The sequence below is a fragment of the Nuphar pumila genome, chromosome 4, assembly GCF_984573655.1.
Source record: "Nuphar pumila chromosome 4, dmNupPumi1.hap1.1, whole genome shotgun sequence".
NCBI classification, from domain to species: Eukaryota; Viridiplantae; Streptophyta; class Magnoliopsida; order Nymphaeales; family Nymphaeaceae; genus Nuphar; species Nuphar pumila.
Window position 1 is genome coordinate 109593206 of NC_143252.1, and position 20714 is coordinate 109613919.

A 20714-nucleotide genomic window follows, 5' to 3' on the forward strand; every position below is an offset into this window, starting at 1 on the left:
CCTGGCCTTTTTCTTTTTTATGGATAGGCAAGCTGGGGTTAGGCAGGACTCCCATCAGTTATATGCTGGGGTTAGGCAGATCGGATCCCCACCAGTTATAAGATGCGGTTAGGCAGATCGGATCCCCACCAGTTAAGGTACCATTGGGTTTTGAACTTGCAACATCTCAACACTAACAGCTCCTACCAAACAATCTGAGCCCCCGTTGATAACAAGCCTGGCCTATTTGCAAAATACATAGAGCCTGACAGACATAACCCAAGCCCAATTGTAATTGAGCAGGTTGGATGTAACCTGACATTGGACCCGAATCCAAATCCAGATCCTATTAGTTGGATTTGGTAGCCAAATTGGATCCCAGCCGAGTCAACCAAGTGACTGGGTTGACCCGGTGAGTTCTTGAACTCCCAAGTTACACACCCTTGCAAACAATAGTCGATCCCTTACTCGGACTAGACTTTTTGGTCGCCAAGGCCAAGCTTAACCATGCACGTACCCTATTGTTTTGTACGTCATCTTAAGTAGGTAGCAAGGTTTGGTCAGCATACGAGATGAGATGAAGAAAACATTAGTCCCATATCGAAGAATCGGGATAAGTGCAAGAGGGTGATGGATTATAAAAGGCCACGGGCTTGCATTGAAGAAACATACTTACCTGGACGGGGTCTATCGGTGAACATGAAGGCCGATTGCCTAGAGAGGCGGCTTCCATTGCACTTGGGAGGAGCGTCTCTCTACCATCTCCCCAAGTGGGAGAGTGGACGTCATAATTTGTTGTAGCGGGGGAACGCGTTCGCGCGGCCCCCACCAATTTCTTAAATCCAAAAATGTTTTCTTGTGTTTTGGTGTTCTTGTTTTTTACTGATCATTGGTTCTTTTGCCAACGTTTTGTTTTTTTTTTCCACTGAAAGGGTTTTAAGTGTCAAGGACTAATGGATGCGAATCTTTTACTGTGGCAACCCTAGAATTGACCTTTCATTTTCCGATGAAAAAAGGTTTAATTGTAATGGTTTTCTATCATTATCAAGATTATGCAAAAGCACAATAACGCCATTCGAGAAGCCATTGTGCCAAAATAACCCATTACCTACCAAACTAGGGAAAAATCAATGTAGATTAATAAGTATGATCCATGACAAAACAACAGAGATTTAATTGAATACCCCAAAAGTATAACATATCCAACAACACTATAGCCAAAGAATCAGGGTCCATCTGACCAGTGTCTTAAGCTTCTGCTGTTATTGTATTAGCACTTTACCTCTGTATCACCAAAATATCTGAGAAATTTCTTACATCTTAAAGATTCTGCCCTTATAATAAATGCTGATCGACTACAATGTTTTCACATCTCATAAATACACGCACCCTAAAGTGGACTATATATTATCCATGATGATCATGCTCAGGCTGCCTTTGAGATCACTGCGTTGCCCATGTCTGATGTTTGAAATCATAGGCAAAAACCCTCTGGTTTTGAAATTTAGCCTTCAGAATGTGCCAATTCCACAAGCAACTCTCTGGCACCCATATAGGTGGTACAAGGGAGCCGCTATGGTACTCAAATGTGATCATAATAATCTACAGCTGCTATTCTGAACGAGGGAAAATGGAGAACATATCAATTCATCAGAATGAAAGCAAATATGTCGGAAGTTGCCAGATAAAAAAAACAACAGTTTATAGGGGTCAAATGTAAGTAGCCAGAGGCACACCTTTATCTACTGTTTCACGGTATCGTGTCGTGCTTGATACTATGCATTAGAAACGGTGCTTGTCTGTGTTGCACTTTTAAGCAGAGATCTGTATTCTCGACCATTGATCAATTTCCCGAGCACGTAAAACAGGCAATGGGTGAGGTAATTATCTTGTTTGTGCATTCCTGAAATGAGATTGTACAGGAACCGATCAACCAATTGCGACTCCATTTCAATATGATGGTTTGACTATGGGTCAGTCTACCAAATTGCATCAAATTCAATCTCCTTAACCAGATTTTACCGCAACCAGTAAGCTATATGAATCACTGAAGCTAGCATGATCATGTAATTTTCATGCACTTTGAAATTCACATATACAAGCCTTCTATGTCACACGGATACTCCATTTTGGCTCCCGTTCATATTGAAAACTTCATAAAAATGTCTGTATCCAAGTGACGTAGCAAGCCTTACACAGTGAACAGATGAAGATGTGTATATTATATACATTTCTAGGCATTAAAAAACGTAAGAATAACAAGCATCCATCTTAATGTAAAGCAAAAGGAGGAGCAAAATTGAAAAAGACATCAAAATAGCTGACATTTGACACAAAATTTCACCTTATATACCACCCCACTGGGCTTGAAGAGGCCTTATAATATGAGCGGGCCTGCTCAAGAAAGGCATCCACATTCAGTTGATCAGCCAAGGATGGACAGCCTCCAGCTAGTTTCATCAGTACTGAAATGACCACCTCTTGATTCACAAGAACAAAACAAGTCCAAAACTTGGTAAATAAAGTTTAGAGGCTGAGGAGGACACAAATAAGTGAAGAAAAAAAGGAAAAAGTAAAGGCATAAAGCTAAAAAAAGAACTCAGCTTTGCAAGTACCCAAATAGCTAAATAGCATAAGTTCCCCCCCCCCCCAAAAAAAACAAAAAAAAACACTCAGAAACACTTCTTTCTCACAGCAGTATTTGTACACTGCTAGGTAACAGACTATAGCGTGATGCAGAAATAAGGAAAGTTGAGTCTGAAAACTTTCTAACACAGATGGAAACAAAACTATAGTTACACAACATAACGTGAGAGTATGGTAGGCAAACGAACGGAGATTAGTCCATTCAAGATCATTACGAAGCATCAACTATATATAGTGACAGAATCATCACATTTTTACAATATATTGGAAAAAATAGCTTTGTGAATTAGAAGAAATGGAAGTTGAGTCCGAAAACTTTCTAGCACAAGGGGAAAGAAAACTATAGCTATCTAAACTAGACAAGGTACCAGATTTGTCCATTGAAGATCATTGTGAAAAAACTCCATAATCACATAAAACATCATAATTTTACAATATATTGGACACTGGATTTCCCAAGAAATTTTCTGATAATGTTGTGAAAATATCATGGTAATATGAGAACATTATCAAAAAATAATTTATATGCAATTAAAACCAAACTGTTAATATGATCACAATTTTCTAAATGTTATTGGAAGCTTTAGTTCTCATTCTATTTCAAAAAGCGCTAATAAAAGAATAATTTCTTTATTTTTCCAAACATTTTTATTTTCTGTGGAGTATTTTAAGAAATTTCTCACGTTTACATAAAAAAAAAAACTCAACAAATTGTCTCACTAAGATATTGCCAAGAGAGATACTGGATGAGTGGTGTGCATGTGTGTGTGTGTGTGCAGGTGCATGTCTGTGTTTGACTGCACTCAAGCATACAAGCCCATGATACACTAGCATTTTTTTTATGTCCAGAAAATCTAAAAGTGAAATGGTGCTGAACAAGATGGGTTATGTTTGGTAGAGCAAATGAGGCCCTTTAAGATAGTGCCAAATCCACCCATTTCCAGTGGCCGGAATCTGTTAGTGTAAGCAGTCCATCATACTTTACATACGCTGGTACTTCTAGGTGCTGATGCTGGGTGCTTCTCGGTGTTGCCACACAGATATATGATACAATGTAGTATACGTTATACATTTTTGTATAGATAACATGTACTGCCAAAAGATGAGATATATTTGACCAACCTTTATCTAAGAAGCTGATGCATTCAGGAATCTGTACCTTGGGATTTTGAGAAACAAGAAGTGCGGCTCTATCGCAAGTCAACTCTGCTGCACGGAGCCACCTGAACAGTTGCTCTTCCGATTTTTGTGCAATAAACCCACCCAACCCTGAACAAAAGGAGCAACTTATAGAGTGAATTTCATGCTCCCAGCCAAGCATATAATGTATAAATAGGCCTCTACCAGATCACTATCTTACCAGGAAGATTATATGAACCCAACGTCAGAATGTTGGCAAAGGTAAGCCACACACCATGATCACATTTCAAATGGCCTAGCTCATGAGCCATGACAGCCTGGCATGCATGTGAAGGTAAAAGATGTAACCACTTAATTTTTTTTCTCTTAAGAACACAAGCAGAAGAGATGAAAACATCTAATCCACAGCACATACACATTTGTTTCCTTAAGAAACAAGCTGAACAGAGGAAAACAACTAATCCACAGCACATACACATATCCCTCCTTTAGCCATATCAGAATAGAGGAAAACAACTAAACCACAGCACACACAGCACATACACATATCCCTCCTTTAGCCATATCAGAACAGAGGAAAACAACTAAACCACAGCACACACATGCCTAGTATTATTAACTGTAGGTTTCCTGAATAAGATAGGAACTACTAAAATTCTCAACCAATACAGAATGGTATTCTGAAAAGAAACATTAAAAAAAAGTCAAAATGGATTTACCTACCAAAAAGATGCTCAATACACATGCACAAACACACAAAATATCTGGTGCACTTGACTGTAGCATATCTCTAGTACAAAGTCATTATTGCAAGCAACACCAGATCAATCACAAATGTGTTTGACTCTTGGGCATAGCCTGGTCACATATTGAATTGAGTGTACTCGATGTGAAAATGTGATTTTTTTCAATAATGAAATTTGGGAGCATTGTGATTTGCGAACTATCAACTTTTCAAGCTCTTAATAATTCTGCTTAAATAATACAAATGGACGATTATAAAAACATGTTTTTGACTAAATAAATCATGTAGATCATATCCGTAGGGCTTGATCCAAGATAATCAAGAAAATGTTGAAAAAAGGTAGATTCTAGTTATGGTGTGTGTGTATAGAGAGACACACACACACACACACTAAGGTCAATTGTACCTACAATCGTCTTAGCAAAACCTTTTTTTCCATTTTTTGGTAAATCTAACCTCATAGATGTGAGGTACATGCTCTGTCTAGTAGGAATCGACTTGTCTATCACCGGAATCCAATGTGTGTATGGGCTTTTATGGTGATACAAAATTTGACGGTCATAAAATATACCAAATATTCCTGACTCAAAAACACATGTTTTTTCATTGAGAAAACATCATCCAAGGGTCAATTCCCAGTAAACCGACCATGCTAAACACATCTACGAGGTTAGATTGAGTCAAAATGACTTGCTTCATGAGATTGAAACTAGATTTAATGTACAATCGATTGTAGCAAATAGACACAAACACACATACACATATATATGTACAAGTGATTGGTAGGCATGCAACAGTTGTGTACTCATGTACACCACCTCTGATCAAGTCAACAACCATTCTCAATATGACCCCATAGTTGTGTGCTTGTGTTCACTATTGTTTGTTTGATTGGACCACACCATGGATTGAGCTATTTCCAAGTAAAATCATGATCCTTGAGTCATAAATTTTGGTACATAGTGAACCATTTATTTTTGAAGCCCTTGAAAATCCTTCTTACACATTCCAATGACATGATCTAAAGCCCATTTTTTACTAAACCAACCATGCAGGTCATATCTGTAGGCCATCTTTAACCATCCACTACATTTGATTGGACTGTTCTGGGTGGGTGTACAAGTCTCTGCACACACACACACACACACACACACACACACACACACACACACACACACACACACATATATATATATATATATATATATATATATATATATATATATATATATATATATTAAGAGAAATCGAGAGGGGTTTATTCCACAACTCAGCCTGCACAGGAAACAGAGAAAAAGGGAGAGAGAGGGAAATGCACAATTGCTGGGGCGGCTAAACGTAACCCACCACCAAGCCCTAATCTATTTATATCAAAACGACTTTACAATGGGGACTAAAATATGAGACCACAACAACCATATTACACAAATGCCATTAATGAAAAAGACGTCAACTGCATAGTAAAAAAGGATTGACGTGCGTAGGGATCTAGATCCAGATCCATACACATGCTCTATTTTAACACCTTCCCTCAAGTTGTACATGGTTTTGGAGCATGTACAACTTGCTCTTCAATAGCCAAAATTGACGTGTTGTTAACCTTTTGGTAAACAAGTCTGCCACTTGATCTTTTGTTCGAACATGACGTAGTTCCATCTCTTTCATCTTGACTTTCTGCCGTATAAAATGTTGATCAATCTCAATATGCTTTGTTCTGCTATGCTGAATAAGGTTACACGCAATGTTTATTGCGCTTTGATTGTCACATAGAAGAAATGATTGAATAATTGTCTCCCCAAGATCACTCAATAAGTGTCTAATTCATGTAACTTCTGTCGTGCCTGCAGCCATCGGCCTGTATTCAGCCTCTATACTCGGTCGTGCCACTGCCTTTGTTTTCTACTGCTCCAAGACACTAAATTGTGTCCAATATATACACAATATTTAGAGACAAATTGTCTCTCATTTGATTCCCCTACCCACTCTGCGTTTGTATAAGTGATGAGTTCATGTCCTTTATGTAGGTTATCGTTCTTGCGATAAACAAGTCAGTCTCCTATAGTTCCTTTTAAATAGCATAGAATGCGCATCACAGCCTCCATATGACCTTCTGTTGGAGCATGCATAAATTGGAATACCTGATTGACAGCATAAACTATATCAGTTCTGGTAAAAGTCAAATATTGTAGCATCCCTACAAGGCTTCTATACGTTATAGGGTTGACACAAAGGTGGCCATCTTCAGAACTCAGCCTTTGATGTAATACACTCGGAGTGTTGACTGGTTTGCAATTCGTCATCCCACTCTTTCCAAAAGATCAAGAGTGTATTTTTGTTGCATGAGTATCAATGTGTCTTTTTCTCTGTCAACTTCCACACCATAGAAGTACCTCAACTCCCCTAAATCTTTCATCTTGAAGGTTTTCATTAAAAATCGCTTCACGTCTTGCACATGATTATCTAAACTCCCAGTGATCACAATGTCATCAACATATATAAGAAGAAGTGTAACGATGTCTGTCTTCTGGTAAATTAAGAGTGAGTGGTCCATAGAGCATCTTATAAAACCATAGCCTTGAATTTGCATAGAGAAACTTTCAAACCAAGAAAGGGACGCATGTTTCAACCCATACATAGATTTTCTTAGTTTGCACACCTAGGTAGTAGGATCCTTCTCGGCATACCTAGGAGGTTGCTTCATATATACTTCCTCCTTTAAAATTTCATGCAAGAATGCATTTTTAACATCCATCTGGCTAAGCCTCCATCCTCGATCGACTGCTAAGGATATGATGACACGAATTGTGCCTATTTTGACTACTAGACTAAAAGTTTGATCGTAATCTTCACCATATTGTTGTGTGAATCCCCGAGCAACAAGTTGTGCCTTATATCTGTCAATACTTCCTTTGGGCTTATATTTTGTTTTATAAACCCATTTTGAGCCAACTACATTCTTTCCTTCTGGCCGAGGTACTATTTCTCAAGTCTGACACTCATGAAGTGCTTCCATTTCTTCGTTCATAGCCTCAATCTAATGACAAAATTGAAGAGCTTGATTAAAACATGTGGGTTCATCCTGTTTTGTGAGCTGAGACATAAACAACTAAAAATCAAGAGAAAAGGTCTCATAACTCACCCATCGCTGAATAGGATGCCTGATGCATGACGGCCTTTGAGCCAGATCATTAGAGATGATTTCCTCATCCCTCGACCCTGTATTTCTATCCCTTCTAGTGTATATCTATCCAGAGAAGCGTTCAACTAGAGGTGGCTCAACTGAAGATGGCTCAACATACATCTGTGAGTCATCCAACTCCCTACTCAAGTCGAAGGAAGGACAATTTGCCTGACATGTTTCTCTTGTATTAGCAAAAAGATATGCGCTCATCCATGGATCATATACCTCTACTTCTCGAGATGACAACTCTTCGGAGTCATTGATCCGAAAATTTTGCTCATCAAAAACAATATTCTTGGAGGTTCTAATACGTTTTGTAGTAGGGTCATAGCATCGATAGCCATTGTATTCATCCGCATACCCACCAAATCTGCACTTAGCGGCCTTGTCCTAAAACTTATTTCGCAAAGATGAATCAATATGCACATAACATGCACAACCATAAACACGCAGCTCATCATAAGAGGGATGTTGCCCAAACAAAGTATAATAAGGGGATTTCCGATCCAGAAGTGCCATAGAAAGACGATTTATGACATGAACAGATGTGTGAAAAACTTCTGTCTAGAAACTAACGGGCATATTGCTGTCATGTAACATGCTCATCGCACTATCAACAATATGCTTGTGTTTCCTCTCAGCAACCCCTTTTTGTTGAGGGGTATGGGGGCAAAAAACCGGTCGATTTATTCCTTTATACTAAAGAAAGCCAATAAACTCGTTCGATGAATACTCACCTCCACCATCACATTGTAAATGCACAATATCACAGGAAAACTTTGTTTTGACCATCAAATGGAATTCTCGAAATATTTGAAAAAAATCATGCTTATGTTTCAAGAAATATATTCAAGTATAGCGGGAATAAGAATAAATAAAGATAACATAGTAACGATTGCCAGAGAGAGAAGAAATAGGTGTGGGTCCCCAAACATCTGAACAAATAATCTCAAATGGCTTTGAAGCTCTTTTATTAATAATATGAAATGAAAGAACATGACTTTTGCAGAGTTCACAAGATGAACATTTTTTATTCTCTAAAAAGGAACATAAACTAGACTCTGGAAGAAGACCATCGGATATAAGATTTTCAACGAAGCCCCGAATACAATGTCCCAATCGACTGTGCCAGATATCTGGCTTATTACAATGAGATGAATTAAAAACTTCCAATGGAGAGAAAGACAAAAAACGCTGAAGGCGAAAACACTAAAGAATGCTTTAACGATTTCAACTGGAGAACTGGAACTGAGGGAATCTCCTTGAAGATGTACATGTTTCTGCGTCGTTCCCTTTTAGCGAACGTCTCCTTCGTTCGTAGATCCTTAACATAAATAGAGGAGGGAGTAAATTCGACTGAAGAATTCATATCGTCAACAAGTTTAGCTACAGAGACAATGTTCTTTTTAATATCAGAAGCAAGGAGGACATTAGACAAGTGAAGTGAGGACTTTGACATAAAAATATATGCACTGCCGGTATGACTAATGGAGTGATAAGTTTCATCTCCCGTAACTATACTACCTTTTTCAAAATAAGGCAATAAGTAAGATAACTTACCCGCATTACCCGTGACATGGGTGGCAGCACCGAAATGAACATACCATTCGCCTTGTTCATTTTGCTTGCTCGTCATCTCTGACAATGCTGATAACAAAAGTTGTTGCACATCTGTAGATGGTTCTTTCATGCCCATAGTAGTAGTTGACTTATTCTCAATTTTGTTTATTTTTCCTCTGTTATGCAGATTAAACCAACAATCAGCTTTCACATGTCCTCTTTTGTTACATAAGAAACAAGTGGGCACTCTCCTCTGATTCCCTGCATTAAAAACACCCAAAATATTAGGTGTAGGCAAGATACCACGTTCCCCCTGCCCAAAACGGCCTCTGCCTCTGTCTCTTTGATGCCCTTTATTTCCTCGTCCAAAACCTACAGAAGTGTCCATGACCAAAACTGAATGGGAATGAGCTGATTCATTTCCTTCTGCCCTTTGTTTCATAATCATCTCATGCTGGAGAAGTTTCGCTTAAAGGTCGTCAAAGTTGAGCAAGTGAGGAAGACATGACAAAGCTGTGGTAAACATGTCAAAATTAGGGCCCAATCCATTATGGAGTTGTTGTACTTTATCTTTATCTGAAATAGCACTTCCAATAACAGCCAATTGGTCAGTAATACTCTTCAAGCGGCCTATGTATTCTATAACTGTCATGGAGCCTTTCTTCAAACTTTGAAACTCATTTTTTAAGTACATAACTCGGGCTTCTGATATCTAAGAGTTGTAAAAGTATCTTCAACAAGATACTATAATCAAGACCCAATGTTCTTGATGAAAGACAAGTGCACACATGCACAACAACAACACAAAAAAAACTTGTGCACAAAAGCACAAATCAATCAATCTCACAAATGGACTAAAAATGAATAAAAGCTTTATTGAATACTTGGGATTTGACCCAAAGCCACACCTAAATACAAGGGGGAACACCCCTATTTATACATAATGAGAGACCTTGGAGGGATCGTTGGGACCCCTCCAATGGTTATAATTATAACTGTTGGAGGGGCCAACGATCACATTGGGTGGGCCCCTCCAAGTGCTAAAACCAAAAAAATAAGAAAAAATCAAAAGAAAACAAAACAAAAAGCAAAAATTACATACATATTCTCCAAAAAGAATGTGTAAAAAGATGAATATACCCTTACAGTTGAAATGAAATAAATATATATTTTATATATATAATAGGTAGATACATATACATATATTATATATATGTATATGTATTACCTTATATATATAAAATATATATTGGATTACAAGATTTGATTACATAATTTAACACCCCCCCCCTCAAACTTAGAGCAGGATGACCGAAAGTTTGTCGAGGAAATTGAACCGCAGAGCACACAAAGCTTTGTAACTTCCAATTGATATTTTGAAGTCACATATAGAAGATTTATAACTTCTTTCAAATACGTTTCTCGAACATAGTGACAATCCATCTCAATGTGCTTGGTCCGCTCATGAAAAATATGATTTTTGGCAATGTATATTGCACTTTTGTTATCACAGCATAGCTTGGTGGGCCCTTTTATTGTGATCCCTATGTCTTCTAATAGTTGATGAATCCATACAATTTCCATGGTAGTAGTTGCCATGACACGATATTCAGCTTCGGTTGATGATAAAGATATCTTTTGCTGCTTCTTGCATCTTCAAGAGATTAACGAATCTCCTAAAAAAACACAAAAACCAATGGTGGAGTGACGGTTATTTGGGTCACCTCCCCAGTCAGAGTCAGTATAAGCAATTAATTTTAATTCAAAAGAACAGGATAAGAATACTCCCTTATTTATTGTACCCTTTATGTATCTTACGACCCGCAGAATTGCACTCATGCGAACCGATGTTGGTGCATGTTGAAACTGACTTGCAGTATGAACTGCATGATAAATATCTTGTGTAGTAATACTCAGATACATCAATGATCCTAAAAGTTGTCTGTAGGGGGTAGGATCAAAGAGAGGAATACCATCATCAGTCTTCATTTTGGCTCCAACTATAGTAAGAGTTTCACAAACCTTATCATCTGTAATACCTGGCCTGTCAATAATCTCAGATGCAAGCTTAGTTTGAGATAAAAAATACCCTCTATGAGAGTATGTTACTTCAATACCCAAAAAATAAGTTAGAAATCCCAAATCAGACATTTCAAATTTATCCTTCAAAATGGATTTTATGCCTTTAACCCTTTTAGAATCGCTTCCGGTTATAAGCATATCATCTACGTATATAAACAGAATAATAATTCATGCATTGGTTTTTCTAATAAATAAGGCAATGTCAGTTAAACAAGATGAAAAACCATTTTCCAACATTACGGAGTTAAACCTATCATACCAAGCCTTGGGGGCTTGTTTTAAATCAAAGTTACGAGTCGAGGAAGCAGGAAGCGGAAGCGGGAAGTGAGGCACTTCTAAAATTTTAGGAAGCGGGAAGTGCAGGATGACTTAAAAGCGAACCAGGAAGCGTCTCGGAAGTATCTTGGAAGCAAATCGGAAGAGACGTAAGAAGCGAAGAAGGAAGCGACGTAGGATTCGAGTGAGAAGCGAAAGGAAAGCGAATAAGAATCGAAAGGGAAACAAAAATGTAATTATATATTTTTATTTTATCAAAAAATAAGATTTATGTCATTATTGACAAAATAAAACATTATCTAAGATAATAAATAATATAAGTTACAATTATCTAACAAATGCATCATATTGTAAATATCAAGCATTTAAAAAATAATACATCAAGAGAAGATCATAATTCGCATTGTTGTTGCAATCATTTAACAAATGCATGCAAGTACTAAATAATGCATTAAGAAAATAAATAACTTTGATTAAAAAGCATACATTTTTCAATAAAATAATCAAATAACTTGTTATTTAATGTTATGATTGTTGTAAATCTCTCTGCAACATAGAAAACGACAAGTCATTAAACTCAAAGATTACATAGAATTATAGTTAAATTTTTAAGCTATAAAGTCAAAACTGTAAATTATAAGCTATAGAGTTCTAAACTTCATCGTGCAAGGTTCAAAATAAAAGTATATATCAATCAAAGTTATCAAACCAACAAAATATTACAAGACCATGACAAAAAAGTAACATAAAGGTTTATAAGTTGGACTACTCCAACTACATCATCAAAAGAATAATTAATAATTCAAGTGTTCATTAATCTATCATCTTTCTCTCCCCCTTCAAGTCAACAATAGATTGAGAACATTCAGCATCATCATGTAACATGTCTTCTGCTCCTTCCTTCATTTTCTATAATGAATAAGTTAAAAAATTAAAATGTTCAAAAACCAAAATTTAAAATATAAAAAATACATATAAAGAAAAAAACAAAAATAAAAAAACACAAGATCAACATACCTTGTTTAGCTCTTTTGTTAAAGAAACGATCAATCTGACCTTGAGGAACTGATGTTCGCTCTTGTATATCTACAGTTCAACTAGCTTTGTTGGATTGATTTGTATCATCTTCAACTTCATTTGTACGTATGATTATTGGAGTTAATGGAGCTCTTAGTTGTGCATCTTTATGTTTGGATTTGGAAATAGTGCTTGATTGTTGTGCGCTATCATCTAAATCTCTCCAATGCATGTCCTCTAATCTCAACGTATTTTCTTCTACAATAGGTAGTTCTAGATTGATATCCCATTTTCGATTATGTCCTTCTTTATAGCGATTGTTGCACCTATTTATAACAAGTGAGGCAGCCTCCATTACACTCAAGAGGAGCGTCTCTCTACCATCTCCCCAAGTGGGCGAGTGGATGTCATAATTTGTGGTAGCGGGAGAACGCCTTTGCGCGACCTCCACCAATCCCTAAATCAAGAGTTGTATTTTGTTTATTTGATTTATTATTAAAGCTCTGCTGCTGGATATTTACACTGCGGGTTTTTTTTATTTTGATGATCTTTATTTTAATTTTTCCCCTTATAACATGCATCTAACACTATTAAGATAAATTATGCTAAAAACAAAGTTAAACCGACAAAAAATTAGAGAATGTAACACTTTTTTTTTTAAACATTGATAAATGGTGATGACCAACGTTGTCATTCTTAAAAAAATCATGTTTATGCTTCAAAATCAGATGATTCAAGATCGGGTTCTTATAAAACCAAGCATGTAGATTACATCTGTACGATTAGATTCAAGAGAAAAAAACAAAAAAATCATGAAAATATTGGTTCGCACTTTATTTCTCATATTTTAAGTTCTCATAGTCTATGGATTTTATATATATATATATATATATATATATATATATATATATATATATATATATATATATATATATATATATATATATAAGGGGTAATATTTGGTGCTATTGAAGTCACAAAACTGCATGGAACTATTGAGCTGAAAATCATAGTTTCAACTTTCATTGGCTCAATATGATCACATAGATGTGTTCAAGATGGATTGTTTGCTTAGGATCAAAGCTTGGATAATGTTATTTCTAAAAAAAAATATGATTTTTGAGTCATGAGTTATTTAGTACATTGTGAACTGTTAATTTTTGAAACCCTTAAAAAACCTGTTTATGTATCACAATTATATGATTACAAACTCATTTCTCACCAAACAAACCTTGTAGATTACATCTTGTAGGATCTCTAGTTTTTTTTTTTTTGATAAATTTTGAGTAGAAAAGAGGGAAAAGGGTTAAGATTTGTGTAATATGGATTGTAGTTTAGGCTATTTTGGGCACAATTTGGGGTAACTAAGAGTCAAATAGTGAGAAGTGGAAAAACTTGGGAGTCGGTGGAGAGGAGGAGATGGAGTTAAGTTTATTCTCCTTGAATAAAAGGATCCACTCACAAGAGCTCAATGTTTTTTTTTTTAAATAATGATAGGGATCCTCCCAAAGAGAAACCTCCAAAATAAAGAAGTTCTCACAAGAGTTGTTATTCAAGAATTGATCGAAATACAAGAATGACCCTTATTTATAACCTTGGGTTAGGCTTCCCATACAAGCAACCCATCTTATAGTGGATCCAAGATTCAAATACAAGGAAGCAAACCCCAAACCCTAAAATACAAAGGATCACATAGAAAAACCAAACACAAAATACAACATAATATCCTAAATAGATCTTTCATGAGACATGGACCCTAAAATAAAGATCCAATCCAATGCAACATGGTGAAGGGTGTGTATCCAACAATCCACCCTCCTAAGAATTTGCCTTATCCTCGAGGAAAAGTTGGGCATCTACTAGACTAGTATACTAAGCACAACCCACCTCAAAATTGGTAATGTAACATTCTCTCACTCTTTAAACATGTCATGGCTCAAAGGCAAAAATCCATAACAACATGATCATTAATTGCTTCATGACAACATGAGGTTGTTTGAGTCACAATTAAAACTCTCAATAAGAAGAAATATGAAAGCATGCTTAGTCGGTGTGTTTATTTGTTTGCCTTGTACTCCCTCAAGTGGAGATCCTTTTTTAAGATGGATCTCTACTTTCTTGTCTTCTTTTCCCTCCTTATTTTCTTTCTTACTATGGACATGTACTTGTTTTTGCATTTGTGATTCGGATGCCACATTATATCACATAATTCTCTGCCTGTATCAGCAGAAAATTGATACTCTTCACCCCTGATTGGGCTACTTTTTAATAAATGTACACAATGCCTAAAATGATTTTTTGATATTATTTTAATAGCTTTAACACATTCTGATTGACACATAATATGTTTTAATTGTTTTTTAGCCGATTCAGAATGATTCACTTGAGTATCAGTATAGGTCGATTCACCTGAATCATTGGCCAAACGATACAGGGCCGATACTGATACTCACAATATTGGTGATGACAAAACTTTTTTTTCCTTACATTGGTTAGCCTTTAGCAAATGATCTTACTAAATGATCATTATTTGGTTTTTTAGCAAGTCATTCAAAACCAAAAACATGTTAACGGTTTATATAATATTTAATTTTTTATGATATGGCAAACATACATGGTTTAGCAAATAGTTGACATAGTTGGCCAATTTTCTTCCCAATTAGTCTTGATTTTGTGAGGACGAGGTGGTTTGCACAAGCTAACTTTTAGTTTATCCATAGCCTATCTTCACTAACTCCATTTTCTATTTCTTAGAAAAACTCTTTTTTTGTTTATCTATTTATAGACCTCATGTTTTTTTATCTTTTTCTAAATTCAGGGTATTTCAGTAAAATTTTATACATTGATATGCAGAAAATACAAACTAATTTTTATTTGATTTGTTGTTAGTTATTGTTTTAACATACATAGCGAAATAGTCACGGTATTTGTTGGGGGTGGATATGTTTTTATTTTTGTTACTTTATTTGGGTGAGATCAAATAATAATCTTTTAATAAAAAAAATGGCTTTTTGGTAAACATTAGTGCTAAAAAAACGATGAGCACAATTATAAGGCTCATCTATGGTTTCAATAAGTGTTGTTAGTATCGATGCATATCGGCCGATAGGTATCGTATATATTAAAAATACGTAAATTTATTTTTTTATAAGTATTTTAATAGTTTTAACACGTGTCATGTTCTCATTGACACATAATATTTTTTAATTATTTTTTGACCAATTCAAAATGATTCACTTGAGTATGGATATCGATATCGACCGATTCACCACAAGGTTTGTGACATTGGTTCTTGGTTGAAAATTTTGACTTCTATAAGAGTGGACTGGGTGGCTCCAATTGTTAACAAACGATTGGTTGACTCATAGATATGGGGTTGAGAAAAAAAGCCAAAATTTGAAAGCCAATGATGAATAGGAAAAACAATAAGATATATATATATATATATAGAGAGAGAGAGAGAGAGAGAGAAAAGAGACACTCTATATACATGGTTCGGCAATAACGCCTACGTCCACGGGCTGACAATGTATTCTTCCTTAATTTTTTTGAACGTTTTTACACATTGTTATATACATTACATTTGTATCTTGATGAGCCTTTCTATGAGACAAGATAATTTTCTTATCTTTTCTAACTTTCTCTTTGTTATCAAAAAAATCTCTCTTCAATTTTATCTGTATGGCAAATGAGATTATCGATATCTTTGAGAGACCAAATGTGGTTATCGATATCTTTGAGAGACCAATCTGCCAGCGTTATCTCTATCATGATCAAACTGTTCACACCAAATGTGAAGAACGGGTCTGGGTCCGATAATAAATGCTTGGGTGTTTGGATGCATCCATTTATCTTGAAAATGTGGAATAAGTTGAAAATTTGAATGGAAACGACAATGCCAATTTCCCTGCTTGGGTGTTTGGATGCATCCATTTATCTTGAAATGTTGGATAAGCTAAAAATTTGAATTGTAAACCACAATGCCAAGTTCCCAGCTTATCTCACTTTCTGGATATAAGTAGGGACAACCAAACATAAAGAGCTCGAGAACTACCTCTGGCAAATCCAGCAATTCGAGTTGCAAATATTGAACCAATGGCATGAAACGTTATGTTTGAAACAAGTTTTTTTTGTTGAAAAAACAAGTGAATAAAGCAATTATCTTTAACCCACCGCAGTCATGAAATGGGTAACAGAAAGTTTCCTTGTAAAAGAGACATAAAAGACAAGTTATGCCTGGCCATTTTATACGATACGATGGACCGAATGGGGGGCAAGACAAGGGGGCGTGGGAATATAAAAATGGAAGAAAACATTATTCCCATATCGAAGAAGCAGGAGAAGTGCAAGAGGATGCTGGGCTATAAAAGGCCACGGGGCTGCTGTGAATAAACATACTTACCTGGACGGGGTCTATCGGCGAACAAGAAGGCCGATTGCCTAGGGAGGCGGCTTCCATTGCACTTGGGAGGAGCGTCTTTCTACCATCTCCCCAAGTGGGAGAGTGGACGTCATAATTTGTGGTAGCGGGGGAACGCGTTCGCGCGGCCCCCATCAATTCTTAGTCAAATTTTTTTCTTGATTTTAGATTTTACATTAAGAATCTAAGTCAAACTTTGATCAATCTTATTTCACTCAAAAAAAAATTCATGCGTAAAATTTCACTTAATTCATTTATTTTCATATTACTAACAAGTTTATTATTAATATTTTTTATATCAGGATATTTTGTAGTACGGAATCCATATTTTTGTGACATTTCCAACCCAACACATTACATTATGTATAGATGTTTCGAATCGTATAGATGAGGATGGACTGTACCCACTCACTTATCTCTTTCGTTAATAAATTCTAAAATCCATTCCGTCGCCCACTAGCTACAATAGCCCATTGGTTAGGTATTGGAGCAACATTACCTATTGACAAGGTCTTCTCAAATTCAAATATAGATCTTGAAATACTAAGATGCGGTATTACTATGTATTTAGTTGGCATCCTTCAAAGTTGATCCTACTTATAGCTACATTTATTTAAAACAAACTTTGTTTCTTCTTTTTTGGTTAGTGTGTATAGTGATTATATATATTACAAATTATTATTCAATTTCAATTCAAATTGAAATTGAATAATAATTTGAAGTATAACCTTTCTTGCTTTTTATTCATAATGGACATTGGGCCTGATATCCAATGTGTGTTGGGCAAACAAGGTCCAAACAAGCCTGGCCTTTTTCTTTTTTATGGATAGGCAAGCTGGGGTTAGGCAGGACTCCCATCAGTTATATGTGGGGTTAGGCAGATCGGATCCCCACCAGTTATAAGATGCGGTTAGGCAGATCGGATCCCCACCAGTTAAGGTACCATTGGGTTTTGAACTTGCAACATCTCAACACTAACAGCTCCTACCAAACAATCTGAGCCCCCGTTGATAACAAGCCTGGCCTATTTGCAAAATACATAGAGCCTGACAGACATAACCCAAGCCCAATTGTAATTGAGCAGGTTGGATGTAACCTGACATTGGACCCGAATCCAAATCCAGATCCTATTAGTTGGATTTGGTAGCCAAATTGGATCCCAGCCGAGTCAACCAAGTGACTGGGTTGACCCGGTGAGTTCTTGAACTCCCAAGTTACACACCCTTGCAAACAATAGTCGATCCCTTACTCGGACTAGACTTTTTGGTCGCCAAGGCCAAGCTTAACCATGCACGTACCCTATTGTTTTGTACGTCATCTTAAGTAGGTAGCAAGGTTTGGTCAGCATACGAGATGAGATGAAGAAAACATTAGTCCCATATCGAAGAATCGGGATAAGTGCAAGAGGGTGATGGATTATAAAAGGCCACGGGCTTGCATTGAAGAAACATACTTACCTGGACGGGGTCTATCGGTGAACATGAAGGCCGATTGCCTAGAGAGGCGGCTTCCATTGCACTTGGGAGGAGCGTCTCTCTACCATCTCCCCAAGTGGGAGAGTGGACGTCATAATTTGTTGTAGCGGGGGAACGCGTTCGCGCGGCCCCCACCAATTTCTTAAATCCAAAAATGTTTTCTTGTGTTTTGGTGTTCTTGTTTTTTACTGATCATTGGTTCTTTTGCCAACGTTTTGTTTTTTTTTTCCACTGAAAGGGTTTTAAGTGTCAAGGACTAATGGATGCGAATCTTTTACTGTGGCAACCCTAGAATTGACCTTTCATTTTCCGATGAAAAAAGGTTTAATTGTAATGGTTTTCTATCATTATCAAGATTATGCAAAAGCACAATAACGCCATTCGAGAAGCCATTGTGCCAAAATAACCCATTACCTACCAAACTAGGGAAAAATCAATGTAGATTAATAAGTATGATCCATGACAAAACAACAGAGATTTAATTGAATACCCCAAAAGTATAACATATCCAACAACACTATAGCCAAAGAATCAGGGTCCATCTGACCAGTGTCTTAAGCTTCTGCTGTTATTGTATTAGCACTTTACCTCTGTATCACCAAAATATCTGAGAAATTTCTTACATCTTAAAGATTCTGCCCTTATAATAAATGCTGATCGACTACAATGTTTTCACATCTCATAAATACACGCACCCTAAAGTGGACTATATATTATCCATGATGATCATGCTCAGGCTGCCTTTGAGATCACTGCGTTGCCCATGTCTGATGTTTGAAATCATAGGCAAAAACCCTCTGGTTTTGAAATTTAGCCTTCAGAATGTGCCAATTCCACAAGCAACTCTCTGGCACCCATATAGGTGGTACAAGGGAGCCGCTATGGTACTCAAATGTGATCATAATAATCTACAGCTGCTATTCTGAACGAGGGAAAATGGAGAACATATCAATTCATCAGAATGAAAGCAAATATGTCGGAAGTTGCCAGATAAAAAAAACAACAGTTTATAGGGGTCAAATGTAAGTAGCCAGAGGCACACCTTTATCTACTGTTTCACGGTATCGTGTCGTGCTTGATACTATGCATTAGAAACGGTGCTTGTCTGTGTTGCACTTTTAAGCAGAGATCTGTATTCTCGACCATTGATCAATTTCCCGAGCACGTAAAACAGGCAATGGGTGAGGTAATTATCTTGTTTGTGCATTCCTGAAATGAGATTGTACAGGAACCGATCAACCAATTGCGACTCCATTTCAATATGATGGTTTGACTATGGGTCAGTCTACCAAATTGCATCAAATTCAATCACCTTAACCAGATTTTACCGCAACCAGTAAGCTATATGAATCACTGAAGCTAGCATGATCATGTAATTTTCATGCACTTTGAAATTCACATATACAAGCCTTCTATGTCACACGGATACTCCATTTTGGCTCCCGTTCATATTGAAAACTTCATAAAAATGTCTGTATCCAAGTGACGTAGCAAGCCTTACACAGTGAACAGATGAAGATGTGTATATTATATACATTTCTAGGCATTAAAAAACGTAAGAATAACAAGCATCCATCTTAATGTAAAGCAAAAGGAGGAGCAAAATTGAAAAAGACATCAAAATAGCTGACATTTGACACAAAATTTCACCTTATATACCACCCCACTGGGCTTGAAGAGGCCTTATAATATGAGCGGGCCTGCTCAAGAAAGGCATCCACATTCAGTTGATCAGCCAAGGATGGACAGCCTCCAGCTAGTTTCATCAGTACTGAAATGACCACCTCTTGATTCACAAGAACAAAACAAGTCCAAAACTTGGTAAATAAAGTTTAGAGGCTGAGGAGGACACAAATAAGTGAAGAAAAAAAGGAAAAAGTAAAGGCATAAAGCTAAAAAAAGAACTCAGCTTTGCAAGTACCCAAATAGCTAAATAGCATAAGTTCCCCCCCCCCCCAAAAAAAACAAAAAAAAACACTCAGAAACACTTCTTTCTCACAGCAGTATTTGTACACTGCTAGGTAACAGACTATAGCGTGATGCAGAAATAAGGAAAGTTGAGTCTGAAAACTTTCTAACACAGATGGAAACAAAACTATAGTTACACAACATAACGTGAGAGTATGGTAGGCAAACGAACGGAGATTAGTCCATTCAAGATCATTACGAAGCATCAACTATATATAGTGACAG

General features: G+C 36.5%; 2 long non-coding RNA genes and 3 other non-coding genes across 5 annotated transcripts; 3 read left to right on the plus strand and 2 right to left on the minus strand.

Moving 5' to 3' along the window:
• The first annotated feature begins 647 nt into the window (after positions 1 to 647).
• LOC149840514 (U1 spliceosomal RNA) lies at positions 648 to 808 on the plus strand. Its single transcript, XR_016431751.1, has one exon. It is a non-coding gene; the product is annotated as a U1 spliceosomal RNA (small nuclear RNA).
• A 288-nt stretch (positions 809 to 1096) lies between these two features.
• LOC149840515 (uncharacterized) lies at positions 1097 to 2459 on the minus strand. Its single transcript, XR_016431563.1, has 3 exons — positions 2324 to 2459; positions 1716 to 1882; positions 1097 to 1595 (listed from the first exon to the last, which is right to left on the minus strand). It is a non-coding gene; the product is annotated as an uncharacterized LOC149840515 (long non-coding RNA).
• A 14561-nt stretch (positions 2460 to 17020) lies between these two features.
• LOC149840516 (U1 spliceosomal RNA) lies at positions 17021 to 17181 on the plus strand. Its single transcript, XR_016431741.1, has one exon. It is a non-coding gene; the product is annotated as a U1 spliceosomal RNA (small nuclear RNA).
• A 1314-nt stretch (positions 17182 to 18495) lies between these two features.
• LOC149840517 (U1 spliceosomal RNA) lies at positions 18496 to 18656 on the plus strand. The gene has a single exon (XR_016431762.1). It is a non-coding gene; the product is annotated as a U1 spliceosomal RNA (small nuclear RNA).
• A 288-nt stretch (positions 18657 to 18944) lies between these two features.
• On the minus strand, positions 18945 to 20307 carry LOC149840518 (uncharacterized). Its single transcript, XR_016431564.1, has 3 exons — positions 20172 to 20307; positions 19564 to 19730; positions 18945 to 19443 (listed from the first exon to the last, which is right to left on the minus strand). It is a non-coding gene; the product is annotated as an uncharacterized LOC149840518 (long non-coding RNA).
• Between the last annotated feature and the right edge of the window lie 407 nt (positions 20308 to 20714).